The sequence below is a fragment of the Bidens hawaiensis genome, unplaced genomic scaffold (assembly GCF_021521415.1).
Source record: "Bidens hawaiensis isolate Kalapana, Puna unplaced genomic scaffold, B.hawaiensis_p1.1 tig00020911_1, whole genome shotgun sequence".
Lineage (NCBI taxonomy): Eukaryota > Viridiplantae > Streptophyta > Magnoliopsida > Asterales > Asteraceae > Bidens > Bidens hawaiensis.
Window position 1 is genome coordinate 262316 of NW_027493227.1, and position 18729 is coordinate 281044.

Here is an 18729-nt window from a genome sequence, read left to right on the forward strand (position 1 = left end):
CCGATTTCAGAGAAGAGAAGCCTCGCGCATGCGTAGACAGCAACGTTCCCAGGAAATGGCCGCCGCAATAGCCCAAGCTTTGAGCCAAAACAATGCTAATACCTCCAGTTATAACATTAAGTCCTTTAATGCGGGTAACCCTCCGAAGTTCACAGGTCTTGAAGGAGCCACCGTGATGCTCCAATGGCTTGAGAAGATTGAAAACGCTTTCCTCCATACCCAATGCCCCTCGGAAAGACGAACCCTATATGCTTCCAGTGTCCTGGAATCCAGAGCGCTTACATGGTGGAATGGAGTAACTCATGCGCGTGGCGCAGAGGCTGCTTCTAGCATGACATGGGAGGAATTCAAGGAAATTCTTACGCGAGAATTCTGCCCTCCCAACGAAGTTAAGCGCCTGGAGGAAGAATTCTGGAACTTGAAGCAATACAGCGGTGAAGCGCGCGAGTACGCGACGCGCTTCCACGAGCTAAGCTTACTGGTCCCTCACCTTGTTACCCCTTCCCGCCGAGCCATCGAGAAATTCCTTGGGGGTCTCCCCATGGAAATTCAAGATTCTGTATGGGCCAGAAACCCAGTAACTCTCTCTGACGCCATCGAATTGGCCGCTGTGCTCAGCGACAACCATGTCAGAGCAGGAACCCTGTTCCTGCGGGGAACTGAGAAGACCAAACCCCCCAAGACTGTCCCTGAACCAACAGAAACCAAACCAGAACCCTCAAACCATAACCAGAAACGTAGGCGCAGACAAGCCTATGCGCTTACCAACCCGCCCATTGTCCAGCAACCCGCTTACCAACCTCCAGTTTACGCGCCTAACCCACTGTCAACCTACCCAGCACCTCCTGTAGTCCACAACTATGCCTTAACCAATCCAGCACTTCCTGCCCCCGCCAACTAAGAAGCCTTACACAGGAAACCAACCCTTTTGCCCAACCTGTAGACTTCATCACCCACCTCAAGTCCCGTGTCGACAATGTAACCGATGTGGCCGCGTAGGTCACTCCGTTGAGTACTGTAGAACCCCTCCCTCCAATCCGATTGCGCCAACACCACCAGCCTACCCGCAGAACCCACAGCCAACTTACCAAAACCCACGACCCAGATCGTGCTTTAACTGCGGTGATCCAAGTCATTTCCGGAACGCGTGCCCAAGGCTACAAGTTCAGATTACTCAAGCGAATCCGGTGAACCAAATTTCGAACCAAGTGACGCGTGGCCGAGCTTTTAACATAACCGCGCACCAAGCGCAAGCGAATAATGACGTAGTTAATGGTACATTTTTGCTTAACGGATTTTATGCATCTATGCTTTTTGATACTGGCGCCGATAGAAGTTTTATCTCTCGCGCCTTTGAGCGGAAGCTTGCGCGACCGCGCAACGATTTAAAAGAAGATTTTTCAGTTGAATTGGCTAATGGCGAAACTGTTTTAATAAACTCGGTAATTAAAGATTGCACGCTTAACCTTAACGAAAACGATTTTCTGATCGACCTCATCCCTATGCCTCTTGGAAGCTTTGATGTTATCATTGGTATGGACTGGCTCTCGAAGAATCGCGCCGAAGTTATTTGCGCCAAGAAGTTGATTCGCATTCCTCGAGAAAATGGTGATCTTCACATCTACGGCGAAAAACCCTCCAGTGGTCTTAAGCTTATGTCTTGCGCCGAAGCCCAAAGACTCATGCGGAAGAAGTGTGTTGCATTTCTAGCCCATGTGGTTAAACCCGATGAAGGAAAGAAGCTTCGCGATATCCCTGTTGTGCGTGATTTCCCTGAAGTTTTTCCTGATGATCTTCCTGGTATCCCTCCCGCTCGTGAAGTCGAGTTCCGTATTGATCTTGTCCCTGGTGCTTCCCCCGTTGCTAAATCTCCTTACCGTCTTGCACCCGCTGAGATGCAAGAATTGGCCAGCCAACTTCAAGAGTTGACTGCTAAAGGATTCATTCGCCCTAGCTCTTCGCCCTGGGGTGCTCCGGTGTTGTTCGTTAAAAAGAAAGATGGATCGTTTCGCATGTGTATTGATTACCGCGAGTTGAACAAACTCACCATTAAAAACCGGTATCCCTTACCGCGTATTGACGACCTTTTTGATCAACTCCAAGGTGCCTCCTGTTTCTCGAAGATTGATCTCCGTTCTGGTTATCATCAGTTGCGTATCCGCGATGAAGATGTTCCGAAGACTGCTTTCCGAACTCGTTATGGCCATTTTGAATTCTTGGTCATGTCCTTCGGTCTAACCAACGCACCCGCCGTTTTCATGGATCTAATGAATCGGGTGTGTAGGCCTTTCTTGGATAAATTCGTGATCGTGTTTATCGATGATGTTCTGGTGTATTCTAAGACCAAGGCCGAGCATGAGCAACATCTTCGGTTGGTGTTGCAGAAGCTTCGAACCGAGCAGCTCTATGCTAAGCTTTCCAAGTGTGAATTCTGGTCTGATGAAGTACAGTTTCTTGGTCATGTTGTAAACAAGATGGGTATTCATGTCGACCCATCCAAGATTGAAGCAATCAAGAACTGGATTACGCCATCCTCTCCTTCTGAGATCCGTTCCTTTCTAGGCTTAGCTGGTTATTACCGGCGCTTTATTTCGAACTTCTCGAAGATCGCTTTGCCTTTAACAGCTCTGACGCACAAAGGTAAACCGTATATTTGGGGCTCGAAGCAAGAAGAAGCCTTTCTAACGCTCAAGCGTTTGTTGTGTGAAGCTCCTGTTCTTGCACTACCTGAGGGTAATGATGATTTTGTCGTGTATTGCGATGCCTCCAACCAAGGTCTCGGTTGTGTTCTTATGCAACGAGGCAAGGTTATCGCTTACGCATCAAGGCAACTTAAGGTTCATGAAAAGAATTATACAACTCACGACCTCGAGCTTGGTGCAGTTGTTTTTGCCTTGAAGATCTGGAGACACTACCTTTATGGTACTAAGTGTATCCTCTACACTGACCATAAAAGCCTTCAGCATATCTTTGATCAAAAGGAACTTAACATGAGGCAACGCCGATGGAACGAACTCATCAGCGATTACGATTGTGAGATCCGGTATCATCCTGGTAAGGCTAATGTGGTAGCCGATGCGCTCAGCCGAAAACCCTGCCAGCTTAACTGTATCTTGCCGCGCACCCAGCTTCACTTCGCGCCGATTCAAAGCAACCTTGAATCGCGCATTCGTGACGCGCAGCGCGCATCCATCAGTAATGGTAATCTTCGCGCCGAGTTAGCGTGTGGCGCGGAAGCACATTTTGTGCCTAATCTGAGTGGAATTCTCTGCTATCTCAATCGCATCTGGATCCCCTTTGATGAGAATCTTCGCGCCGATATCCTGAGTGAAGCTCATAAATCTCGGTATTCTATTCATCCTGGCGCTGATAAGATGTACAAGGATTTGCGCATTACTTATTGGTGGCCTGGCATGAAAAAGGATATTGCTGTGTTCGTAGCTAGATGCCTGACTTGTTCTAAAGTAAAAGCTGAACACCAACGCCCATCTGGTTTGCTCGAACAACCTGAAATACCTACGTGGAAATGGGAATGTGTAGCGATGGACTTTATTACCAAGTTACCTTTGACAGCAAGCAAACATGATAGCATTTGGGTAATAGTGGATCGATTGACTAAGTCTGCTCACTTTCTGCCCATTCGTGAAAACTACCGTGTTGAGCATCTCGCGCAGCTTTATGTCAAGGAAATCGTCTGCCGCCATGGTACTCCTTTGAGCATCATATCCGATCGCGATGGCCGTTTTATATCTCGCTTTTGGAAATCTCTCCAATCTGCGCTAGGAACTCGCTTGGACATGAGTACGGCATATCATCCTCAGACTGACGGTCAGTCTGAGCGAACTATTCAAACTCTTGAGGATATGCTCCGATCTTGTGTTCTTGATTTTGGAGGTAATTGGGATTCACACCTGCCTTTGATCGAGTTTTCTTATAACAACAGCTATCATTCCAGTATCGGTATGGCCCCATTTGAAGCACTTTACGGTCGTAAATGCCGCTCCCCGATTTGTTGGAGCGAAGTGGGTGAAACTCAAATCACAGGACCCGAACTTGTTCAAGAGACAACCGATAAAATCGCCAAGATCCGTGATCATTTGCTGACTGCCAGAAGCCGACAGAAGAGTTACGCAGATCGTAGGCGAAAGCCTCTCGAATTTCAAGTTGGTGATCTTGTTCTCCTCAAAGTGTCGCCTTGGAAAGGTGTTGTCCGCTTTGGGAAGAAGGGTAAGCTTGCTCCTCGTTATGTTGGTCCATTCAAGATTCTCGCGCGTGTGGGAAAAGTTGCCTACAGACTTGACCTGCCGCTCGCGCTCAGTAATGTGCATCCAACGTTCCATGTTTCCAATCTCAAGAAGTGTTTAGCTGACGAGAACCTTCACATCCCACTTGATGAAGTTCAAGTTGATGAATCCATGCATTTCATTGAGAAGCCTGTTGAGATTATGGATCGCGAGGTTAAGCAAACCAAGCGCAGTCGTATCCCTATCGTGAAAGTTCGCTGGGAGTCCAAGCGCGGAGCCGAGTTTACATGGGAAAGGGAAGATCAAATGAAGATCAAGTACCCGCACCTGTTCTCTGCGCAACCTACTTCGAGATAAATTTCGGGACGAAATTTCTTAAAGTAGGGGAGACTGTGACATCTGCCCTGATCCGACCCGACCCAGGTACCCGTTTCTCTGACCCGATCTCTCTTTTATTATTTAATATTTATACTTATATTTTATTTTTAATAATAATAATATATATTTCCTTCCCGCCTCTTTCTCTCTCTTTCTTTCCGCCGTCCCGTCCCTCTTCCTTCTCTCTTTCCGCCTTCTTTTCCCTCTTGTCGCCGTCCCGCCCTTACGCCTTGTTTCCCTCCTCTTTGCTTGTCCTTTGGTTCTTCCCGCCTAAGGATGTCTGCAGCTCCACGCGCCAGACTCCTTACATGGAAGCCTGCGTGAAGACATCTTGTTCCTGCGATGCGTGAAGAGAACTCTTCTCGCAGCACGCTAAGAATGCATGTTCTTCCCGCAATGCGCTAAGAATGTATGTTCTTCCCGCGATGCGCTTAGAATTCTTGTTCTTCACGCAGCACGCTAAGGATTTGTGATTCTTCCCGCAGTACGCTAAGGAATGTTGTGCCAGCCTTCGCGCTCGCGCACTCAGCCTTCCCGCGCTTAACTCTTGTATCTTCTGTTTAAATCTAGCCGTTTGCTTTTGTGTTGTCTTATCTTTTGAGCTGTTGACCTAATCTGCTTTATGTCTGAATAGTTACTTTCGGCGCAGCATGCGTACCAACCCCCATTGGTTGGTAGAAAAAGTGACTGACATTATCTTTTGAGATCTGCTTTTGCCATGCTTGACCAGTACCTTTATCTGACCTGCCCATGCCTTTTTACTGTTCGCTGTCAGCTTTATCTTGCCCCCTGCAGCTGCCATATCTTTTGATATCTTTACTTTTCAGAACTTTTTACCGTTGATATCTTTTCTTTTACTTTTTGAGATCTTTTCCCCTTTTTCTAGGGTTTGTGTCTCCTAGGGTTTTCCTATAAATAATAATAATATTTTCATAACACATCACACACAAACACTTAATCTCTCCTGTTCTCTTGCTCCTTGCTCTCTCTGCCGTCTTCCTCTCCTGCCTCCGTCTTCCTCCCTGTTCTTCCCTGCTTTTCCGGTAATATATATATATTATATATAATAATTTACTTATTAATTATGCTAACTTATAATCAAGACTTAAAACAGATCATTAAAACAATAATCTTATTTATAGGTTAACTTGTGCTTGTTTAAAGTTGGTTCTTGCTTTATCTTACACCGCATCGTTTATCATGTGAGTTATCTCGTATCTAATCCCTTTTTATTTTAAATGCTTTGGGATGTTCATGTGTTCATACAAAACTTGAGTCTTAAACTTGTTTATGAACTTTAGTCGCGCAGTATCCCATGTGTTGAGGACGTTTACTTGGCTGTTTATTTGTATGTGTGTATCATTAACCGCTTTGTTCGGCCTATTCCGCAGTTCCGTTGGTACCATTAGTTGAACACGGGAGACCTATCGTTTACGGTTTTCTTTGTTTACACTTGCACAGATGTTTTCTCGTTTTTATGCTCAATTGGGAGCATGGATTGAACTATGATCTATGAACTATCTTAGGCTTGATCACAATCTGATTACACCCTTGTTAAACTCTAGACATACACGTGTTGCGCGCAGATTTACTGTGTTTATCTATGATTATCTATTAAACTTGATTTCTCACCAACACGCAAGTGTTTGACGTTTATTTTAACACATGTTCAGGTTTGCAGTAGCTGTTTTGGAGCTTGTGGACACGTAGGACGTTTTTACTTTTGGACCTAGAATTAAAATGTATCAAGACAAGTTCATGTTGTTTGAATATTATAATTTATAATATATTGATTTATGTTTGATTTATGTTCTTTATTTTCCCCGCTGCGCGTGCGCGATAAAATGTGTATTAATAAATATTGACACCAATAGTGTCGCGAGTAATGAAGCAATATGTGGCGCCCCGATGTATAATCCGCCTTTGGTCGGGGTGTTACACATATCACCAATCACATATCACATGTAGTTCAGGGACTATTTTCGTAATTACTCAAAAGATAAAAGTGAATAACCTATAACCCGTTCTCTCTCTCAACCTCTCTATATAAACATACGATGAGTCTCCAGATCTATTATTATTATTATTATTATTATTATTATTATTCTCTACCTTTTTTTACTTAATAATAAATTTCATTACAATATGCAAAAGGATCCAATTACAATAAAGAGGCAGATAAGCGGGCAACAAGCTGTGCCGCCACGCCCTTCTGAATGGCATAACCGATCCTACTGAAAACAAAATTATCGTTCTTTGGCGTTGTTGAGTTACTGTACACGAACCGATAAACTCTTTTTAGAAACGTAGCAACATCGGGAGCAAGAGACCCAAATGTATTAAAAAAAAGGAATGAAGGCGTGTTGATTCTCCACACACGCCTGATCGTGCTTTGCAAATTTTTCCTGCTTCTGCCTTTAGCACGGCCTGCCTAGCAACAAACTCGGTGTCCCTAAGCCCGACAAGAGGGGACACCCCAGTAACGTCCACACAAGCATGCTTCCCCCAGCCCATCCAAACACAAGAATGTCCGCTGGTCGGAAAGTAGGCATTCCTTCACGCGGATCCGACAAGAAATTCATAGGAGCCTCTTTTCTTGCCGAGATTCCGGCCCGTTTTAACACATCACAAATCACATCCCTGACCAAATCATGTATATATTTAAACCCCAGTAGTTATTTGCAATGAACCGCATGTTCACCAAAATTATTTAAACACACCTTACGACAGACCGGGCAGGGCTCATCAACTGGGAACATGGGGGATTATTAAACGATATTTAAGAATGGCTCGGTACTCCATTGCTGACATGTGTTGGCCTAACCCTTCGATGGGGTGACAGTCAAAAAGCCTTGAGCATGAGGAGCCTAAAGGCATTCTAATACCGCTCTCTGACAAGAGGACATGCCAAACTTTTCTCTTATACTTTGGACTAGCATTTTACACAACCACCATGAGATCTCTACCTTTGAATCTCAAACTCTCTTCCTCTAAACATAACACCTCTTAGATCTCTCTATACAGTTTACACAACCACCATGAGCCTCCGGCAACCAAGTTTCATCATCGTCTAGTATGTGACCAACTGAATCAGTCATCTCCGATTGCCGATCTAGCTTAGATCTATATCTATTTGTACAAGATCGATAATCAGAGCTGACTTGTTCCGCCGGACCCATCAAATCCCGACTGATTAGTTGCTAGATCTAGCTCAGTTAAACACCAGGTTCATATTTAATCCTTTCTTTTATATATATATATATATATATAAGTGTTTATGTTTGTACATTAACATTAAATAATATAGGTTTACATACCAAAGATTTAAACTTTTAATTCTTCTTTTGTGTTTGTGTAGAAAGTAATTATTATTATTATTATTATTATTATTATTATTATTATTATAGTTCTAGTAATTTTTTTTGAAATTATTTATTTATTTGTTATAAGGTTTCATTTTTATACTTAAATATTTCAAAAACATATTTGTAATTATTTTGTTGATTTTTAAAAAAAATCTGGTCATAACTAAATCTTTAGGTTTACATGTAAAAAATTGAACTTTACATTATTCTTATAGTTCTAGTAAATTTTTTAAAAATTAGTTGCTTATTTGTTACAAGTATTCATTTTTTATACTTAAATATTTTAAAAACAAATTTATAATTTTTTTGTTGATTTATAAAAAAATCTGGTCATAACTAAATCTTTAGGTATACATGTAAAAGATTGGACTTTACATGGTTGATTGTTATATTGTTAAAAACTTGAAGGGCCAATTGTTAAAATTTTTGAATAAAACGGTATTTCCCTCAATATTTGTTCATATTATTCAAATCCCTTTCTTCTTCGTAACACACAACTACCTACTAATTCTAGAACCCGTTGCTGATAACAATCAAGAACCCGCTGCTAATAACAATCAAGAACCTGCTGCTGATAACAATGAATAACCTGCTGGTTCTGCCTTTAATTTGCCTATTGATTCTACCCTTAATTGTTGTGTCTTAAACACAGAATATTCCTATATTCCAGTTCTAGAAAACAAACTTGTCTTTTTTAATCCTGTTCGCAGTAAAAATGCTAGTCTTGGTCTTGGTGTAAAAGCGGATGTTGGAACTAGTGCTAATCGTGATGGTGTGGCCGCGAATGGTGATGTCGATACGGGTGCGGGTGCAAATGTAGACGGGACGGTCAATAATAATGTGTGTGTATTAAATATGGAAGATCCGGATATTCCCGTAAATAACATAGTTTTCATTAATGCTGATGCGCGTGCAAATACTGTTGGTGCGAGTGAAAACCTCGGTGGATGTGAACCGGTTACTGTTGGTGTAGGAATGGTTAATGTCGGTGTGACGGTTAATTGTTTCGCACCAATTCTAATTGTAGAATAGATAATTATAATAAAATAGCTTACATTTGGTTCACAACTTATCTATAGGTATTTTCATTAACAAATTTTTATATAAAAGTTAAGTTTTTGTTTATAATGGGTTATATATTTATTTATTTTTTCATTTATTTTTAAGTTTTATTATATCATATGCTAAAGATATGATAAAAAAAATTAAAAACAAAGGATATGAAAAGAAACAATATAACTTTGTAACCTAAAAAAATCAAAATTTACAAAATATTTATTAATCATAATTCACATAAAACTAATGTAATTGTGTCATTAGTGTTTCGATCTGTTTTTACACAAACATCTTTAGCTTAAACCCTAACCCGCTTAATTTCATACCAGGCCGTGTCACCGATAACATATCTATAGAATATATATCATTGCATCATTATTATGTTTATGTTTAATCAATTTTTTTATAACAAACCGTCAGTTCTTTTAATATAAATAACATTGAATTGTAATATATTATATATTCCAAATTACAGTATAATTATTACCTAACATGTATAAATAGACGCTTGGTGCCGCAAGGCATCCCATTGGCCAAGTGGCGGTCCCGCATTGTGTCACGTCAACGTTATGTTTTCTAGCTTCGTTACCGTAATGAACACAATTGAAACTGATTGAATTTATGTTGACTCGCCGTCACAAAGCCCAAGACTAACAACACCCGAGTTTTACCGTCCTTTTTATTTTAGTTTCAATACCGTAATGAACGTAACCGAAACCGACTGAATTCGCGTCGACTCACCGTTTCAACGCCTAAGACCAACAACGGTCGATTTTTATCGACCATTTTGTTTTAGTTATGTTACCACAAATACATAACCACCAAATCCATGTCGACACACCACCGCAACGCGCCACATTCTAAATGTATAAAGTTTATCCCAAATTTTGTATGCATATATTGTAGATTGTCTCAAGAAGTATTATGGTAGTAATGTGGCTTTCCTCTATACATAGACTTAACTCGTAGATCTATGCGGCAATATGACTTAATTATGAGTATATTACGAGTCGTTCTAGAAAATAAAAATAAAAAGGTAAAAAGCCATATATTGTATAACATATTATTTTAAGCTTTTGGTTGCTGTCACGCGTTTCTACAACTAACTTGATTCTCTGCAAATATATTGTGAGGATGGACCACCTAGCGTACAACACACATATTCCACAGCTCTCAAAAGGTTGCAGGTACTACACATGCTAGAATTGCCCAATTGCCCATTGTAACACAATAATTTTGGCCTAAATTTTGTTGTATTGTGATTTTGGTGTTCTAGAATCTTGCAAGTGCTGTTTTGTAATAAAATTATTTTGTTAGTTATTTAAAAAAATAAGATAATAGTTAAGGGACCATTTTTGTAATAACTCAAAAGATAAAAATGAATAAACAGTAGGCGGTGCTTTCTCTTTCTCTAATTATAAATATGAAAAGTCTCATTTAATTATAAATATGAAAAGTCTCATTTGAAATAAATCTATACACTATTTTCCTCTCAAACCCAAAACTCACCCAAACTCAAAGCTTTGTCTCTTCTTCTTCTACTCAAACTCAAAACTCTCTTTCTTCCTTCTAAACCTAATAAAGCTAGCTTCCTTTGAATACTATTTCTATTCAATAAAGCTAGCTTCCTTTGAATACAAATATGAGCCTCTGGAACCACACCCGACTGTTTAGTATGAAAAAAAAGGTTTCATTTCGATGTATACGGTACATATTCTATATATTCACATAGAGTCTTGCAACTCTTACTATATAGGGTCAGGGTTCAATGTTTGGTTGTGAATTTCAGTATGTATTTGTAACTATAACGAACTATACACGCTAATTCACAAAATAAGCATTTCAATTCAAGTAAAAATCCTTATAGAAACGATGTGAGAAGTAAGGTTACCTTGTTGAGAGAATTAGGGCTCACAATCGAACCTGTTAACCGATTGCATGTTTATTGTCTGGTGGTCTCAAATAAATCCAGTTTAAAATCTTTAATCGTGCAACTAAAGTATATTCTTTAGCCACTCGTCAATTTAAAAGTAAGCCCGTTAAATAAACGATCCCAAACCTGAGCTTCACTTATCGAGCTCGAGCCTGTCGAGCCGGCTCATGAGCCTGAATAAGCCTGTCGTTTATGTAATATTTCAAAATATATATTTAATATGAAACAATAAATAAAAATAACTAAATAATATATATTATTTTATACATAAAATTATAAAGAAAAAAAATATCTATTAATAATTATAACTATATTAAAATTAATCGATAAATAGTAAACCAGACGAACTCAAACTTGAAAATATACTCACAAGTCAAACTCAAGTTTTGAAAATAGAGTTCGAAACGAGCTGAGCTCGAGCTCGACTCGTTTGCACCTCTAGAAGATACATATCACCAATCACATATCACCTCTAGAGGTGCACAAACCGGTTTAAAACTCAAAACAGGTTTGGGTTGAAATCGATTCAGTTTGGTCAACAAAAGTTGAAATCGGTTTAAGATTGATTTCGGTTCGGGTTGAAACCGGTTTCTTGACCAGGTAATAATCGGTTTCGGTTCGGGTTTTTTACCCAGTTTTGGCCGGTTTGAGACCGGTTTTGGTGGATAAAATTACAAACCAGTTCCAAAACAACGGTTTCAATCAGTTACAAACCGGTTTCTATATAATCGTTTTCAAACCGGTTTAGTTTCAGTTCGTTTTTCGGGTTGGTTCGATTAATTGGTTTATTTGCCCACCTCTAATCACCTCTAGTTCAGGGACCATTTCTGTAATTACTCAAAATATAAAAAGTGAATAACCTATGGGTCGTTCTCTCTCTCAATATAAATATACGATGAGTCTCCATATCTATTCTTATTATTATTCTCTACCTTTGTATTTCAAACTCAAACTCTCAAAACTCTCATCCTCTAAACATAAACTCTTATATCTCTTTATACAGTTTACACAACCATGACCCTCCGACTACCAAGCTACATCCGGTTGTCTAGTATGGGTCATGCAGAATCAGTTAGCTATGATTGTCGATCAAGCTTAGATCCATATCTATTCGAACCAAATCTCGGCTGATTAACGTATCAGTGGATCCAAGTTAGCTTCGTTTGCTAGATCTAGCTAAGATCAAGATATATTCAAACCAAACCAAATTTTAAGTCTTTTTAACAATTTTAAAATCTAGTTTAACTAAATTTTTATATTTACATATCAAATAGTTAAAAAGTTTACATTTTTCTTTACTTATTTAAATTTAAAAAAAAGTTAAATTTTGTTTTTCTTTTAAATGAACTTTATTTAGAACTGTAAAGAGGTTTTTGTTATAAAGAAAATAATTATATTTCTTAACCATTTTTAGAAACATGAAGGGTTATTGTTATATTGTTAAAAACATGAATGGTCATTTGTTAGAAATTTTGAATATAACAGTTTTTCCCTCAATATTTGTTCTTTGTATTATTCAAATCCTTTTCTTCATAACTGTAACATCCAAAAATTTATAATGTTGAATAAAGAAAGTTACGCTTAATGATTTCGCGTTATTAATTAATTAATATCGAGTAAAGAACAGATCATGGACTTAGATTAATTGAGATGGGTTAATTGAGAATGGGCCTTCGGTCCATGGGCTTTAAGGGATATAAATATCCCCTAAACCCTAAACCATCATTCATTTCCATCTTATTCTCTAACACACTCCAAAACACACACGACCCGAACCAAGATCCAAAGGCGAGGACCCGAGCTTGTTGGTGCTAGATCGTCGTGACGAACCAAAGCAACAAGACCAGCTCGTGTTCGTAGTTCGACTCATTTACGGTACGTTTATATCGAGAACTTGTTCGTTTAGGTTTGGATTGGTATGGAAATGATAGATCTGTGTTTGTATGGTAAAAACGAATCCAACAAAGCTAAACTTACTGAAAATGGTTATGATTTGATGGGTTAATCGATTGATAAAAGAACCCGTAACCTATATGCCTAAATCGCACCCTTTAAACATCGATGTTAGGTCGATTTGATGGTTGGGGTTTGTAGGCGCTGGTCAGACGATTCCGTGTATACCTAAATCGAGTTATTTGGTTAAGAAACGAAGATGATTAAGGGATTTAAGAACGAACAGTACCTGCAGCTGGACAACTTCGCCTGCAAGCTAAGTTCGCCTGATGAACTTCGCCTGCAAAGCTAAGTTCGCCTGATGACAACTTCGCCTAAAGCTAAGTTCGCCTGATGACAACTTCGCCTAAAGCTAAGTTCGCCTGATGACAACTTCGCCTAAAGCTAAGTTCGCCTGATGACAACTTCGCCTAAAGCTAAGTTCGCCTAAGGTTTAACTTCGCCTAAAGCTAAGTTCGCCTAAGGTTTAACTTCGCCTAAAGTCAAGTTCGATTAGAAAATAAATTAAAAATCTAATGAAAAATGTGTTAAGACAGTTAATGGAAATAATATTTTTTCCAAGCTGACCTGGCAGCTCGACCCCAGCCAGGGGCTCTGCCCCTTGGACCCTGCTAGGGGCTGCCGCCCCTAGACCCCGCTGCCAGGGGCGCTGCCCCCGGACCCCCGTTCGTTGTGGGTTGTAATTAAGACTAGAAAGATGATATGAGTAGTGATAGTTAATTGATATGTATACTTGTTATACAGTCAGCCGTGCACAACTGAAGAAAGGGATTACGATTAACGGTGAACGTAACCGTGTTCAGGTGAGTTTCTAGCCCCAATTATGTGTTATGTTTTCGGGGCTGTGTGCATACTCGATATGTTTGTTAATACGCTTATCCTAAGAGATAAGTGTATGCCTTATGTGAATGAAGTGATATGTATGAATGATGGCTTGACGGTACGTGAACGATCTTCGGATATTGCACGTACTGTCAGGTTGTAACGCTAAGTATAAGGTAAGTATGATATGTGTATGAATGTGATAAAGTTAATAAAAGAAGGAAAGGATGGTTGCATGGTAACGAAGAGGGAATCGAACCCTACTAATATTCGAGAACTAGGGAACTGAACCCTACTAATATTCGAGGAAAGAGGGACCGAGCCCTAATAATACTCGAGGAAAGAGGGTACCGAGCCCTAATAATACTCGAGGAAGGAGGGTACCGAGCCCTAATAATACTCGAGGATGGAGGGTACCGAGCCCTAATAATACTCGAGGAATGTAGGGCGTAATGCTCTTTATAACGTAAGATATGAAAGTAAGTTAATACAAAAGAAAGTATGAAAGTATGAATGAAAGAATATAAGTTTATGTGTATTGTATAGTGTATGATTAACTAGAACTCACTCAGCGTAGCTGACTTTTAGTATGCACGCAGGTGAGTAGGATGAGGCAGCTCGCTTGAGGAGACACGTGGCACTGAATAAGAAGCCGGCATCGGAAGACTTAAGACGTATAAGTTTAATGTTTCGTTTATTTTGAAAGACAAAATGATGTTTTAAGACAAGATGTGTTTTGTTATGAAATGTTTTATGAAAGCTTTTATATTCCGCGAATGTTTTAATTAACTCTGATATTTAGAACTGTGTTTATGAGTAAATCCAACACGGAAGTAGGGCTACCTGTAACGGGGCCTTACAATAACACACCAACTGTGAAAACCCCGGTTTCTATTCTTCATCCTTCTCAAACCATTACTAATAATCTTCAAAAGATGAGACTGTTGTGAATAATCCGCAAGAAAATGAGGTTATTGTTGATGAGGTTGTTGTGGATGAGGGTTTCTTAGGAATGAAGAAGATAATGGGGTTAATCTGGTAGATGAGGCTGTAGTGAATAATCCGTAAGAAAATGAGGTTATTGTTGATGAGGCTGTTGTGGATGAGGGTTTTCTTGGGAATGGAGAAGATAAATGTTGATGAGGCTGTTGGTGCGAGTGAAAACCTTGGTGGATGTGAGCCGGTTATTGTTGGTGAAGGAATGGTTAATGCCGGTGTCGGTGTTAGAGTCGACGAGGCAGTCATTGTTGAGGAGGCGGATGTTAATATCGGTGGAGCGGTTAACGCTGATGTGGTTGTTAATATCGGTGGAGTGGTTAACGCTGACGTGGCTGGTAATATCGGTGGAGCGGTTAACGCTGATGTGGCTGGTAATATCGGTGGAGTGGTTAACGTTGATGTGGCTGGTAATATTGGTGTAGTGGTTAACGCTGAAGTGGCTGGTAATATCGGTCGAGCGGTTAAAGCTGATGTGGCTGTTAACGTTGAGGGTTTTACTAGTGATGAGTTGGATGCAACTACTGCACGGTTGCTTTTGGGAACCCGTGTGATCGTCGGAGTGGTTAACGCTGATGTGGCTGGTAATATTGGTGTAGCGGTTAACGCTGAAGTGGCTGGTAATATCGGTGAAGCGATTAACGCTGATGTGGCTATTAACGTTGAGGGTTTTACTAGTGATGAGCTGGATGCAGCTGTTGCACTGTTGCTTTTGGGAACCCTTGTGATTTTTTGTATGGTTTTTGGTCTTTAGAGTTATGGACATTTACTGAGTATTTTTGAGGCAATGAGTGTTTTAAATGATTTTGATTAACATTTTCTGGGAACCCTTGTTTTTCTAAGACTCAAAACTATTATACTTGTAAAAATAGTTGTTTACTGTTGACTGATTCAAGAATTTTATAATGTTATGTAAATTAAACATAATTATGTAAATATCATATACAATTTAAAATATTTTAAATCAAGCCTGGAATAGCATCAAATCGGTCGGTTGGGGATCGACGTTGCATAACTGTGATGCTATAGCGTTATGTTTGGTTCAAATAATCAAAACATTATATAACTTTGAAAGAGGAGACATGCTTGAATATAATAATAATAATAATAATAATCTACCTATACTAATAAAAGAAAATAATTCTGGACATATGGTATTCTGAGGTTAATTCTCAAATATCAAATTCCCGTCAAAGTCACTTCTTTTCTATTGATGGAAAAGAAAAAAAAATTGGTTTTAAATATAATATTGATTATAAATTCAACATACCGTATTGAATGGTCAATCTACATTGATTGAATTATTAATGATTGAATTATTAATATCATAAATTATATTCTAAACATACTTAATATAAAAAAATATTAATATAATAATTATCATAATATATATTCTTTAACTTGAAATGTAAATATAAAAGAGTTTATGTTTAAAGAGTACATTAGCAATCAATTGTTTGATACATCTTCATATTAAAGAAAACTATAATATTTTTTTTTTAATTTTTTTTACAAATATTTAGTCTTAAATATCATAGACAAATTTTTTATTTTTTATATTCATTATAAGAATATTTTTTTATAAGGACAACATGAAGGTTGTTCAAAAAGGAAAACTTTGTGTCTTTTTTGTTTATGGTCGAGTACGAAATGTATAACATTTTTGTGAAAGACTATAGGTACATCTTTTAGATCAAAAGGTCTAATTGTTTTAATTGTTGCTTCCAGTGGCATTGCTTCATTATTGTATACCGATGGCAGAACAACACATTCTCGATTTAAAATTCAAATATATATGATGATATAAAACAACTATATTTGTAATACATTTTTTAAATAATATAAAGAGACTTAATTATCATTTTTGTACGTGTATTAAGTTATTCATCGTAATTTATAAATTAATTTATCGCGTGTAATACACGGGTTTCTAAAGCTAGTAATAATAATAATAATAATAATAATAATAATAATAATAATAATAATAATAAAATGTTAAAAGGTAAATATTAAGAAACGGTACATACACGTGGTAAAAAAATATCTGTTTTGCACTAATTTTAATTGTAGAATCGATAATTATAATTATAACTAGTTTTTAGCCCGCGTGTTACGCGGGTTTCTTTTAGGTGTTTTTTTTTAAATTGTTATGAATATATATTTTTTCATGTATCTATATGTTTAGGTATTAAAATTAAAGGTTAAATGAATGTATAAAATCTAATTATTGAAGTTTTTTTTTTGTTAATATGTTGTTTTCATGGTCGTTGTAAAGTTGTTATATCATTGTTAATGTATGGGTGGTTTTAAGCTGGTGTAAATGAATTTGTTTGTGAATCTTCTTGGAACCGACTTGTGGTTTTTATATCCTATGGGTTGAAGGTTTATCGCTGTGATTTTATGTTTATTTTTGTACACTTGAGGGTTATTTTCATTCCAGATTATAAGGTACTATTTGATCTTTTTATGTTGGAGATATATAGATGTTTTATTCTTCTACCTAATTATCTTGTCTAGATATGATATAGGTTGTAAAATAGTTAGGCGACTAATAGTTTATTGCTTGTATAATGAATTTGATTGTATTTAAACAATTACTTCTAAATGGTCTTTAGTTGTATTTTATATTATGATGCTATGTTTGTTAGTATACATCTACATGAATTCATAAAATTCTACTAAATGCATAATCGTAATATTGTAAGTGATAAGAACTGATTTGATTTCAAATAAGAAAAAATTGCCTCGAAAATGGCATTTTGTAACGACGAATGTTTTTTAGAAAGAACTTGCTTTTAGCATCATTTGATTTAAATTGTTCTTTGTACTCATGGTTCGATCTATTTGATGGCAGTGGTATCTCAACAACGCCTTTATAGCAACACATTTTGTTTGGTTTTGTTTGCTTCTTCCAGCCTCTTCGTCCCAGAGATTAGCATGACATACCTCACACATAACAGATTGGTCTTCATGATCTAAGTAATCTGTAATTAAAAATTAAAAATGATAATATATATGCTTTTATGAATTTGTAAATATGTTAATATTTAATGTACAAACATCACATAAATAAACAAACCTTTTTAGATCTCATTAAACCTGGTATTCTCAGTTGTACATTGTTTTTTATTCTCTTATTATCCTTTTTATTTTCCTCATTATACGCGTATGTTTAGACGCAGAGTTGTATATTTGAATACCTAAATATGTATGGAAAAACCGGTTATTGGTTAATCAACAAAAGGTAATTTAAACAAAATGTTTATGATACATGTGTTTGGATGTCTAATCGTAGAAGTTCCGGTAGTAATTAAGAGGTTTAAATTTGATGATGTGGGCATATTGGATATTGAATCATTTTTCCCTCTCCTGGTGGGTGTCCAAATTTAATTTTCTTCACATAAGATTTAGTTTTTAAGATTATATTTATTTCTCCTTCTTAGGTGTTAAGAGTTTGTTCTTGCCAACATCTTGAACTTTTGAAGATCTTTTGGTTTTGAAGTTGACTACTACAATGGGGAATCAACATCATACATGTCTTGGAGATTCCTGTTCACAGGTTCCGCATTCTTGTTTTGTTTGTTAACAGTTGATGTCTTTGATATGTTTCTTTCTAAAGGTGTGACATCATCATTCTCAATATTAGCATAATCCTAAGAAAGGAATTTGTAGTATTATAAAAAATTCATAAATTTGATATATACTTACAATCATTCTAACAAAATTAATGTATGTTGCATACCTTATTAGATAAGTTTACAACAGGAAGTGTAACGGTATCTTCATCTTAATCTAAAGGTTCCTATGACTTTTAAACCAATATAATCAGATTCTATATATTATCAAATACGGTATGTGGTAAATATAGGAAATCTTAAACATGTATAAACCAAAAAACAATAAGTTATTTATAAATATCTTATCAGATTTAATTCATGTTTATTTTGTAAGCTCACTTAATATGTTAGGGTTTTTGGTAAGT